At 41.2% G+C, this 13,849-nt stretch overlaps 1 pseudogene; it reads right to left on the minus strand.

The window, feature by feature from the left end:
- LOC147610718 (polyadenylate-binding protein 2-like) overlaps window positions 1–13,516 on the minus strand; it is a 205,369-nt pseudogene extending 191,853 nt beyond the window's left edge.
- Between the last annotated feature and the right edge of the window lie 333 nt (window positions 13,517–13,849).

The raw sequence follows: 13,849 nt of genomic DNA on the forward strand, positions 1-13,849 counted from the left end.
TCAGATTCAGTGAGTTCACCAGAGCAATTTTCCGTTTGGATCGAGGATGGAGACAACCCCCGCCTGATAATATCCCTTTAAGTCATCTAGAACTTTCGAAAATAAAACAAATAGTAATAAGCATGCCATATATTATGCATGCCCTGGTGGAAGGCCTAGCAGCAGCACATATGGCAAGAATTGTACATACCGACCTACATCCATTCAATGTAGTGTTGGATTTTACAAAAGAGCTAAAGCCACGCATAGGTATTATCGATTGGGGGTTACTACTGAGAGCGCCCAAAAAACGGGTGTCTCTCAATTTTGTATTTGAAGCAGACAAGAACCCTGAAAAGGTGGCACAGGCAGTCTCCTACGCAGACAGAGAGCGAAATAAACGGCCATGGATAGCCTCAGAGCTTTATGATCCATTTTTGGCAGATGCATACACTCCTGCATCTGATGTTTTTGCCTTGGGATATTTATTACAAACTTTATATGACTTTTGGCAGAAAGTGCAAGAGTTGTGGATGGATAATAGTTTCCATGACAAAGTTACCATGGATACTATTATTCATAGAGTCAAAAATTGGATGTTTCTGCCTAATCGCGATGAGCGAAAATCAATTTTGCAAGTAGTTGAATTTTTTAGATCACTAAATACTGACCCAATGAGGGCACAACGTCCTCTTGTAGAGCTATCGGTGTCATTCACCCCAACTTTGTAATGATACAGTATCAAGAGATTAAGTTTCAGGAATGGCATTTTGTTTCTCTCTTCAAAATTTGATGTGTCCAATGTTTGAAATATTATCTCATTGAGTCTTTGCAATATCTCTCTCCTCTTGTGGTGTTAAAGTTTATGTTTTCTCTTCAAAATTTGGATTGGAGTTAAACAAGGTCAAAGAAAGCTTAGGGGCACCGCTAGCAGAGAAGGAGAAAGAAGCTGACCGATTAACTCAAGCGTCAACTCCTCCCCCGGCCAATAGAGGGATTCAAGAGCAGCTAACAAAGATCAGCCAAGATGTGCAGAGCATCTCTTCACGTATTGCTCCTGTGCACCAAGGAAACCACATCTCTCATTTTTTGATACATCCTGATCTTGTGGGAGTTTCTGCTGAGGCTACAAGTTCCTCCACCCCCCAATGTCCTCTATGTTACAAAGTATTCGATGGGTGGAGCAGCCAGTATATACCACCATGTGGACACTACTACCACTTAATATGTTTAGTGAGGCAAATGCAAAATACTTCCACATGTGCATTGTGCAGTGTCCCAATAAATCAAGGTATTTATACAGTGTTCGGCATGGCTAGCGAATATAAACCACCAAGACCTTTAGATGCAACTCCTAGTGCAATTCGTAATTTATTTCAAGATGAAAGCTAAGAAAGACAAATCCTACTTTTGTATTGATAATTTCTCCAAATACGATCATTTGTACAAGTACTTTTTATGAAATTAATGAAATGACTTCTTCCTCTATGTCAGTATCTTGCTCCAAAGGGCTAATGACTTGAGCAATGTAAGCCCCAGTTTTGATTGAACCAGCTGAATCCACGGCACGGATGAAAGTCTCACCTCTAGGTGAAATAACCATTATATTAATTAATGGTTTTCTTTGCACATTAGACCATCCATCACTTACTATACTACATCCAGAAAGCTCTATATTGCTAAGAATTATTCTTTGTACACGTTCTTTTACTTGCGCATAACATTTCTCTAATAGATCATTTCGCATAGCATGGTACGTAGGCGGTGAAAACCCTTGCATTAAGGTCGTGCTGTTTGATGTCTTGCAGCGGTTGCAACTCTATGTCACTAAAGCTTGCCTGGATCTGGGTGTGGGCGGAGACATTGAGTTGGAGGAAGAGACCGGGCAGGTGTGGAATGTAGGGCTAAAACTTCCGAGCAGTGGGAGCTTCATTTGCAAAGGATGGAAAAAGTTCGCCCGCTACTACAACAAGCTCCAAGTGGGGGATATCGTGAAGATGAAGATAGTGAGCCAGCATCGAATCTTAGTGCAGATCAGGCGACCCCCTCATAATGCCACCACGTGCATGTGGCCGTCAATATACAACTTAAGAGGACCAGCACGACTCTCCAATCCAACAACAGCCCATAATGCAAAATACAACTCAAGAGAAAAACGACCACCCTCCCATCCAAGCGCCCATAAGGAGGAAGGTGTAGAAGTTGCTCAGAACTTGGAGTTGGCAACGGCACCCATCATCTCAAAAAGACATCCCCTATGCTACATAAAACTAAAGGCTTCTAACGTCAGAAAGCCCTTCATCATTGTAAGTAGCCTTTCTTCTCTCTTCATTTGGGCTACACGATCAATCCTTTCCCCTTCCTGTAGTTCATTGTCTCTAGTGTTTATGTTTTCATTATTCTAATGTTTGTGTCCTCCTTTTGTAGGACATCCCCCGCGAGTTCGCCAAACACATGCCCAAGGGACCATGCGTTGTCTCTCTTGTTGATGCCTCTAAAGGAAAGTGGATAGTTCATTCATCTTATTCACGCACAAGAGTAACACTTGAGGAGGGAGTAACACTTGAGGAGGGATGGAAACGCTATTGCATTGATCATCGACTTCAAGAAGGCGATATTTGTGTCTTTGAGATGATTGACAACAAGACCTTGACCCTTAAAGTACACATCTACAAAATAGACAAAGGAGCTCCATTCTAGCTAGCTTTAAGTGTTAAAATATAAGGTGACTCAACAATGGTAAGCTTCTACCTTAGCTTTTTGAATGGCAAAACATGTATCTAGTTTCTTATCTAGTTCTATTACTTGTGCACGTTGATGCTTTAATTTCTCAATTCATAAGAATGATGCAAAGCATAAAGTGACTCAACAATGGCAAGTTTATACCTTAGCTTTTTCAGTGGCAAAAAATGTATCTAGCTTCTTATCTAGTTCTATTACTTATGTATTGATGCTTAAGTTTCCCAATTCATAAGAATGATGCAAAGCACGCTTGTTAAAATCCTGCCTAAATATTTTTGCTACATTTTTTTAATGAGAAATAATTTTTTAGTGATGTTAAATACAAAATATAGTTATGTCCTGAAAATTGATATAATGGTTAGTTAGTATGGTGATGGTTGTGAAGAGATTGTAGATATACAAATATCTTATATAACTAATAAATGGAGAATAAGAGTGCATGATGTGACATATGCATTTATGCTTGTAGTATTGTGCTTGAAGCCTATCCTAAATAGGATATACAACATATTTCAATTATAATCAATGATTTTATATTCACGTGATCCCAAATTTTTTTTTGTTAATAACATGTCAATGAGGCATGCAAAGTTTTTTGAATTATATGCAAGCGTGTTCTTCTCTTTCTCATTCTAAGCTGCGCACACCCTAGTTGAGCCGTCCCAGAAAAGTAAATCGCTTCAGCAAGGGCAAGTTGTGCATCATCGAGTCGACCTTGACGTAGGCTTTCTTGCAATGAAGTTTGACGCATGGGTATATTTCCTACGTCAAAGTTTCGCTTGCAGGAAGATGCACTGGGTAGATTACTTTCTGGTTGCACATTGCCGTTCGGGGTATAAGTAGGCGATGTAGCGGGAGTTTGATGATTCTTCGGTCCGCCTAAAAAGTGTTCTCTTAGTCGAGGCGCCCCACCTAATTTTACTGCATGGCATAGCTTACACTCCCAATCTATGAATTGATCACCAACGTTAATTGCATATTGCCACTCTATCCCAGGTGCCTTTTTTTTCTTGCTATTTGAAATTTGGACTCAATTGGAGGTATCACTGGATCCAACATTGTCCTCCATCTCAACAAATAACCTATTCAACCAAGCATATAACAATGAATACACAAATGAAAAAACAACAAATCACTCACGTATTACAAAACATACATTAGCAGACAAAGTACTTCGAAACTATCTTGACAAATACAAAAGATCATCACATAACACAAAACTACTTCAAACTATCTTGCAAACAAAACTACTTCGAAACTATCATGCACATTGCACCACCAATGAAGGATGCCTTTTGTACCCAATTAAGGATACTTTACACAATCAAAGATCTATGCTTGCCCAATACTCTAGTATAGGACAATAGACCTTCTCTAACATTCACAAAGAAAATCAAAGATCTATGCTTGCCCAATACTCTAGTATAGGACAATAGACCCTTGTCTACTCTAAACTATATCAAGTATCAAGAACCAATACAAGCCCCTAAGCAGGACTCTTGGCTCCATCAAACCATTCATAAAGCAGAATGAGGTAGATTACGTACGTGGCTCAAATGCAAAGCTGAATGACTCCAAATTTGTCCCTAAATCTCCGCAAGTATTAGCTACGAACCACACCCTACCCCCAGTTCAAAGAACTAAGGACGAGTGGCTCAATAGCCTTAGGAGTGCCTACAAGGAAAGATGACAGCCCCTAAGATAAGGACGTTCTTCCCAAGAGGACACTTCTAGCAACTCGAGAGCTCTACAAGTACTTTGAGGAGAGATATCACGCCCCCAAAACAAGGACTATCTCCCCAAAAGTTGTACGATGGGTGTCGGGCAGTGTTTATATACAGAATAGTACCCCGTCGGTGTTCTTTCTTTTTCCCGGCGGGCCCGCCGGGATAATTAGTTTTCCCGTCAGGCCCGTCGGGAAAACCAAAAGCCCGGAGGTGTTACGGGACTAGCGGGTTCTGGCAGGTCATTGCTCAGGTCATGTGAATATACAATGTGATCACAAGTTTTAATATGTTAACAATAGGTTTTGTTAACGTGATCACAAAATTGTGAAGACGTTAATGAAATCCCTGACACAAACCTCAACACCCATATGTACGACACATGATACAAAAACCCAAAAGAAAATTCGATCTCGTCGCATGGGTAAACATAATGAAAAACTGACAAACAAAAGAAAGTCAAAGAATGAAACAAGTTCTAGTACATCACTAAGTGAGGATGAAACAAGTTCTTCCTCTTCACTCAGTGCACTACAAAGCGAGCTCAAGAGTGCATGCTTAGCATGGTTGAATGTCTTACAGGGTCACCGGTTGTGATTGAACCTCATAATGCCAAATCTAAAATAGCAACCAAGATACAAAGCCTAGAGGAGTACTGTTTTCCCTTTCAAGAGGAAGACATACTCTCTACAGAAGAGTCATTTGAAACAGACTGTATGAACTATAGTCTTGAGAAAGCACGTAAGGAATTTGATAATTCCCTTACAAGATTAAAGCAGTCTCTCAAAACCTCATTCGGAGGAATGCTCTTCTCTCATGATAAAGACAGTATCATATCAACACTTGCACCTTGAATGGCTCAACCTGAGTTATACAAGGACATAACAAACTACATAAAATAGGACTGTCCCAGGATTCGCAAGTTTCCAAACAGCCCTCATTAATAATTGTCAGGGCCAAGTGTGCCATTGTATGCATTGGGTGCTCTTGAAAAAGCTGATACCCAAAACAAAGGATGAAAGTGAATGAGAATATGAAATAAACACAGGATCTAAAGCTGAAACGATAAGCCAAACACCCATAGTTCCTTTGGATGACTCTATCATGGTATGGTTGGATTTTCCTATAGGCAATGATGTTCAGTGCAAGCACGCATTGATTAGCCCTTGAGCAAGTCATAACATCATGATAATAGACACTTGGGTGTCATTGGGACAACCTAACCTCACCCCGACAAGCAATAGTCTTGCAAAAGGAACCAATGAACAAAACATTGAAGTTCCAGGTTACTTCAGATACACTATTCGAACAATCGTGGTGATATGGAATTTACATTTCATGTCACCCTAGATTCCCTTGTGTATGATGTCATCATTGGCGGACCTTGGATAAGTGAATCGTTGTATTCACTAGATGAATCCATGCAAACAGTCACCTTTAACACTCCTACATGCAATACAATTGCTATTACGGGAGGAAGAAACCTTGCACGATCTGGAACTTCCAACATATCTTACTGAAAAGATCCCTATGATTTTGGTTGGATTGGAAATTGCAAATGAAATCACCACAGCTCAAGCACAACTTTATCTAAAACGAGAACACAATCTCATGACCCTCGAGCTATGGGATTTGTTACGTCAACCAACACTCATGGCACATCCTGAAAGGATTACCTTTACACAAGACTTGAACATGCCATGTCTAGGGTACTTTGAACATACAATGTATATTGAAACTAACCCCCTCACTTGTATCATTGAGTATGTGTTGGAAGCAAATTTGATCTTGGGGCATAAATGGGTTGTTGCTGCCCAAGCACCATTGTGCTTTGCTCTAGTGTGATAGAGTCATCATGATGGTCAACGACAAAAAATTGACAATATCATACTGCCAGGAAGAGAATCCAACTTTAATGGATATCTATGATGCTGAACGAAAAAGGATACAAGCCTCTCCTACAAAAGCCTCTCCTACAAAAGCCTCTCTACACAAGGACCTACCATCTGTGTCAACAACCACCTCCGATAAAGCCTCTACTCCTTCAACCCCATCCTCACCTACGAAGTTCGATGCCAAAGCCTTGCACAATCAACAGCTATTCTTGAAGAATTTCCTAGAGCCTAACCATCTAACTCTAACAAGGAACTGAAAGGAAAGGCCCCAGATCCTATAAATCTTCATCGACAAACCTCATCAAAGGAGACAACCACATGCTCAAAGGCCTCGTCATTGACAACCACTCAACAAGAGACTCTAACCTCATCATCATCAACAATGCCCATGAGTCTCAAACCTGCAGCCTTAGCGCCAACCAAAGTCAAGGAGGGACCTAAACCTTCCACATCACCCCAAAAGAAAACTCCACCATGACAACCACAATCAAGATATCTTAATAGTATCAAAATGTGGGTGGAAAAGTAGCTACTTGTAGCTCAAGGCTACTATGAAGGTGCCAATCAAATTTGGGTGCCTCGATAGTCAAAACCTCTTCCTCAACACGTAGCACTTGAAAGCCAAAGAAGAAGAAAAGTAATCCACAACAGCGTCCACAAAAGCCTATGCAAGTTCCTCAAAGAACTCCACCAATGTAGTAAGTGTGGGTACCAAAAACACTGCTGCAAGCACAAGGGCACTACCAAAGAAATACGAAAGCTTGGGTCCCCAAGCGCATCACAGAGTCCCCTAAGCTTGCACAAAGAAAGCCTCAACACCAAGCACATTGTCAAACAAATTACATTGTTCATCAAAGATGGGTACCTGTGCATGTCCTTCAACAACAAGGATACTATGATGGTAATTCCATCATATGGTTGCCAAAATCAAACAATGTGAAGAAAACCTTACCGTCGACTTCAACCCCAACAACTTCACCTATAGTTCGACAAGAATGGAGGCCCAAGAAACAGAAAGCTAATCCCAAGTAACCACTCTCGTGCATCCAACACCAGCACAAGAGCTTGTCTGTTCAAGCAAACAACTAGCAGTCTTCCCTACTTCCTCGACATCATTTTAGCAAAAAATTTAAGATCAAATACGGAGACTTAAGAGCACATCAAGAACAAAATAACAATGCTATTGTCACCCCTCTAGAAATGATAAATGATCCATCCTAAGCATGTGCAAACATAGTTGTAAAGTCACGACCCATGTCAGTCCCTGCAGTTTCACCCCTGCAGATTCACGTCCTAACTTTCACGTCTACAGATTCACATCCTGACTTTAACGCCTGCAGATTCACGTCTTGACTTTCACGTCTGCACTTTCACATCTTGACTTTCACGTCTATAGATTTATGTCCTAACTTTCACGTCTACAGATTTACGTCCTAACTTTCACGTCTTGACTTTCACGTCATGACATTCACGTCTGGTCTTTCACGTCATGACATTTGTTGAAAAATAGGTAGAGGGAGAGGAGACACACACACAGCAGCAAACCCTAATGTATAATGCAAACCCTAACCATAGAGGGAAGCCATCTCCCTTCTCACACAATGCATAAAGCCATAATCCATAATACACTAGACACACTATGAGTTGTGTCCACACACTACTAACCCTAGCTAATGTCCACACACTATGACCAACTGGACGCGGTCATTTATGTCTCACACATGTTCCTACCTAACATGCCAGCACATAGCATAGCTGGCACACACTGACATCGAGCTTGAATCTCAATAGCCCCTCTCAAGCTCATGATATACTGCCATAGATGAAGATGTAGATGAGCTTGGGCTATCAAAGCTGTCAACACTCCCCCTCAAGCTCATCCCACGTACTCCCAACATAGTACGAAAGTACTCAAACTTCTCCCTGCTAAGTGGCTTTGTAAAGATGTCTGCCACCTGCTCTTCAGCCTTCACATACTATAGATCCACTATACCATCCAGCACTTTCTCTCTGACAAAGTGATAATGGACCTCTATGTGTTTGGTCCATGCATGAAACACTGGATTCTTGGCCAACTATATACTGCTCATGTTGTCACAATGAATGACAACTTTGCCATCAATAGGCTCACCCCAAGAGACTCTTTAACCATACTCCTTCATAAGTAGCAATGGCTGCACCCTTGTATTCAGCCTCTGTACTGGATAAAGCAACTGTAGGTTGCTTCTTGCTACTCCAACTCACCACGGCACTTCCAAGTGTAAAGGCATAACCACTAGTAGACCTCTTGTCATATGAGCTACCTGCCCAATCAGCATCTGTGTAGCCATGTACATTCAAGCCTTTACCACTCGCATAAAGAAGACCATAATGTGCAGTGGTCTTTACATATCGCATAATGCGTCTCACTGCATCCAAATGAGGTTTTCTGGGGCTCTGCATAAACTGGCTTACCAGCCCCACAGCATAACTCAAATCCGGGCGTGTGATAGTCATGTAAATGAGACTACCACAACCATCTTTTTGTACAAAGATGGATCATCCAACACTTCACCAAAATCAGCCCGCAACTTCACATTCTGCTCCAAAGGTGTACTCATAGGCTTACACCCTATCATGCCATATTTTGCCAACATATCCAATGCATATTGGCATTGCACTTACCATGTACCTGCATGGTCTTCGATCACTTCAATTCCAAGAAAGTATCTTAATTCACCCAAGTCTTTCATGTCAAACTGTCCACTCAATGATTTCTTAACATGCATAACATCTGTACCATGATCACCTGTGATAATCAAGTCATCCACATAGATGACAAGCAAAACAATCCCATGATCTATTTTCTTCACATAGAGTGAAGAATCTGCGGTAGAAACCTGAAATCCAAGGGAGATAAGATATCTTCTCATCTTATCACTCCAAGCACGAGGTGCTTGCTTCAAACCATATAATAATGCCTTTTTCAATCTGCATACATGAGTGGGATACTTTGGGTGTACATATCCTTCTGGATGTGCCATATAAACCTCTTCTTGTAGATCACCATTTAGAAATGCATTTTTCACATCCATTTGATGCATTTCCCAACCATTTGTTGCAGCCATAGCAATGACTGCTCTCACTGTTCCCATCTTTTCCACTGGACTAAATGTTTCATCATAGTCCAAGCCTTGGGTTTGTGCATATGCATAATTTCCACCACCATGTTATGCATAATGTCCACGATGTTGTGCTCTACCCCCTCTCAAATCATTTTGTTTGCGGAAACAATCACGTGCCATATGACCAAAATTCCCACAGTAATGGCATTCCACATCTTGCATAGATGTTTGTTGGCCTTGCCAACGTCCTCTACCACGAGGATTACCTCTTCCTCTCTGAGGTGTATATCCACGACCACTTCTAGCACCATATGAAGGCTGAAAATTCTGTTGTGGTGACCTGTCCTGCCATCCACGACATTACCACGGCCACGTGATGCGAATCTCCCCCTGCCTCTAAATCCTCTTTGGGAATAGAAAGCCTGATTTCTGCCATTATCATCATGGCTAGTAGATGCATCCTGAAAGGAATCACTGAGTTTGATTTCCTTAACAAGCAAGAGTGAAACCAACTCATCAAAGTCAGGTAAACCTATACTCCGAACCGAGATAGATGTATCAAAAGATTTATACTCCTTGCCAAGACCACGCAAGGTAATGTCTACCAAATCATCATCAGGTATGGGGGCATTGATTGTTGCCAATGCATCTGCATACTTCTTTATCTCTTGTACATAATCATGGATGCTCCTTCTATTCCACTTCACATTATGTATCTGTTGTCGCAAACTGAGACTTGTGAGCACTCGTGTCTGTATCAAACAACTTCACCAATGTATCCCATGCATCCTTGGGATTCTCAGCATCATGTATGTGTATGAGCATAGCATCCGAAATACATATAGACAGATAATGCAACACTTTGAATGCTCTTTTTGACCATTGCTTATGAGCTATAACCTGCTCTACTGTGTAGGTTGTCGGGGTAGTTCCGGCTGTGGCTCAGCACCTGTAATGAGATTCCAAAAACCTTTTACTTCAGAAAACTTTTGATCCTGTACTTCCATGCCTGGAAGTTCTTCCGATCCAGCTTTTCACCAACAATTTGTAGTGGATTATCCGACATATTGCTCAATGCAAATACACCTTTCGCACACGTCCAAATTTGTAAACGAACCTTCCTCAGCTCAACCACACTTCAATGAGTATTCCAGATACTCCAAAGTAGTCAACAAACTTCAGTTTTGATGTAGAAAATCAACTTGTATGCATCCAAAATGAATTGGCTCACACAGACCAAGATACCCTGTTTTGATACGCTTTCCAAGGCTCCAAATTAAAATGTAGTGGTTCAATCAAGTATGGATAACTTGCATTGACACCTAAACAACCTCAATGTTGAATATCAACACCATCCAACATGCGTACATATCAATCCTTGTCAAACCCCCTTCTCTGTTTTGAGAAAAACCAAAAAAACCAGTAGTAGATTTGCTCTAATTTCTTCAATCCTTGTACAAATTGAGCAACCAGGCATTCATTAGCTTAGAAATGATGTCCACTAACTCCATGTAAAAGGAATTGGACCAATTGTTTAAGACCAGTGAGTAATTAATCGATTAATCACACTCTGTTTCTCTGCAACCAGTAGACAGCCTGTTTAATCAGCTCATTTCCAGCTCCATTAGGCATAATTGATCAATCCAATCATATAGCCTCCTTCTCAAGTGTATGTAGCAACCAATTGCTAACCCAATTTTGGAATATGTCAGCACCCAAGTTGAATTGTGGCCTCCACTCAGTAAAAGTATCACAAAATGCTCTGTTTCTGCATTGCAGCCTGTGTCGCCTGCTGTAGAGGGATTTAGGAGTGATTATGTTGCTAATTGATGATGCTATTAGATCCCTAACACACCTAGGCAAGTGTGCAATCCATCAATGCTCTGATTTTTGCCAAAAACTTGCTCCAAATTCATCAAAATTTGACTTCCTTTTCTCTGTTTTGTGAGAGCTCAAAAAACCAGTAATTTCCACTCATTCAAATGCATAAAAAATTCTCCAAAATCAATGTAGGGCTTGTACATGAGTTGCCAATACATTCATCCTTGTCACATACATGTGTCTTTGCCAGATTTGCATCTATTTTCACCATACATCACCGCTTCCAAGCTTCAATGGAAAGCTTCCAAAAACCAAAATTTTCTTTTGCTTTGGGTTGCCCTAATTTGCTTTGTTTCTGCCTGAATCACCTGCAATCCACTCAAGGATGTTTAGAATACCTTACCCGATAGGCCAAGCTCTCAGATCTGATAGAAATCGGTGTGCTCCAAGCTTCACAGCCTCAACGGCAAGCTTCACAGCTTTTCTTCTGACTGGCCTTCCTACTCTCTAGTCCAACGCACTAAATACCCACTAAAACAGTGAATGCGTCCTAAATAACAACCACACACAGCCTAAATCCTAGAAACACACACCGAAAAGATATCTTTTTGTATGAAATAATTTACAATGTTTTATTTACACACACCCACACAAACACACAAATGAAAAAGAACAAACTACTACGACCTAACAGATTCTCAAGACACAACTTCACCATTCTAAACTGAATAAAGAAATTTAATATCAAAATGGTTTTGTGTAAATTGTTTCCAAGAATTTAATGAAAAAGAACCAATATCTCCAACACTTCCACGTTCCAGTCAATCTGCAAACAGCATCACTGCATTCAACATTTGGCTAATCTTCACTTCACTCCACTCTTCACTCTCTCTCTTTCACACTTCAAAACTCTTTCTTTCTTTCTTCTCTCTCTCTACTCATTATTCTCGTGAACTCTCTTCTTCTTCTTCTTTCTTTCTCTTCTTTCTTTCTCTTTTTTCTTTCTCTTCCTTCTTTCTTTCTTTTTTTTCTTTTTCTTCCTCCTCCTGAAACACAAACACAAGAATAATGCACACAATCTAATACATTCTCTCACACTCTCATGCTTTTACTTTTAAGTATGCACCATGTCAAAGTGATCAAATCTCTTTCTCTCTCTTTCCTATTTTGCATGTACACACATATAGCGTAGCCATATTACCCTCTCTCTTCTTGCATTACAGACATTTGGAGAGCCACGTTTCTATCTATTTTTTTTTACTCCTACAGGTGACCAGCCACTAACAACCATAGTTCTCTCTCTCTCTCTCTCTACTTAAGGAGCGCTACCCACAAGCAGAAGGCTTCCTTCCCTTTCCTTTCGAACCTGCTCAAATTTTGTTTTCAACTCTGCCCCCCTCTCCGATTTCTTTTGAGCTCTACCGACATACCACTCCTTGTCCCGTATACACTTGCCGTTCAAGCTTTCCACTGCCTTTGCAGCATCCTCAGCTTTATCAAAGTTGACAAAACCAAAACCCTTTGATTTGCCATCAGCATCCCTCATGACCACCGCACTGCTGATGGGTCCAAACGCTCCAAAGACTTCTCGAAGATCTTCCTCTGAGGTTGCATCCATGAAGTTTTTTGACATATACATTGTTGAACTTTGATGCAGCACTGGCCAAATCTCGCTCTTTTTTTTTTCATGAATGGACCCACAAAAAACCTGCCTTTCATGTATGATCATGCCATTTGCTCTGTTAATAGCATTTTCAGCTGACTCTTCTTGTTCAAATTGGACAAATCCAAACCCTTTGGATTCGCCAGCAGCATTGGTGGTAACCCGACATGAAAGGACAGGACCATATACAGAAAATGTATCATATAATGTCCTGTTATCTACTAACGGATCTAGATTCTTGATAAATATGTTGGCAGTTCCACTCCTTCGAACAGTAGGGTCACGATTCGAATACATTATCCTCATTGCCTTCCCATTTATAGGCGTGAAATTCAGGAAATGTATGGCATCAGCGGCGTCGTTTGCAGAATTGTAGTTAACGTACGCGTAGCCCAACAATCTCTTGGTCGATAGGTCACGACAAACTCGAACAGAAACCACCTGCCCTACTTGGTTGAAAATCTCGTAAAGCTGCGTTTCTGCGATGTTGGGGTCAAGGTCCCCCACGTAGAGGGAGGTCGTGACGTACACGGAGACAGGCATGACGATAGCCAAAGCTTGCTGCTGAGCCTGCACCATCTGCGCCATCGCTCCCTGCAACACACACACACTTGCTTGCTGGTCACATTCTTGCCACCCAACGCCTATGCCTGGCGCACACGCTCCCTTGCACTTGAGTGCACACACAGACTCCCCACTGTTGCCGAGTGCACACACACACACACACGCACTGATACGCTCACCCATTCTCACCCACTTCTTCTCTCTCTCTCTCTGTTCGATTATGCAGCGCTGGCAGCAGCGGCAACAAGCTCTTACACACACACACATTAATCAACAAACAATAATAAAAATAGACTTACCTCCTCCTCCTCCTCCTCGTGTTCTCCACGCCAGCCAGAGAAAAGAAACGTTTTCTCT

The sequence above is a fragment of the Cibotium barometz genome, chromosome 48 (genome assembly GCF_041138505.1).
Source record: "Cibotium barometz isolate CiBa-2024 chromosome 48, ASM4113850v1, whole genome shotgun sequence".
NCBI classification, from domain to species: Eukaryota; Viridiplantae; Streptophyta; class Polypodiopsida; order Cyatheales; family Cibotiaceae; genus Cibotium; species Cibotium barometz.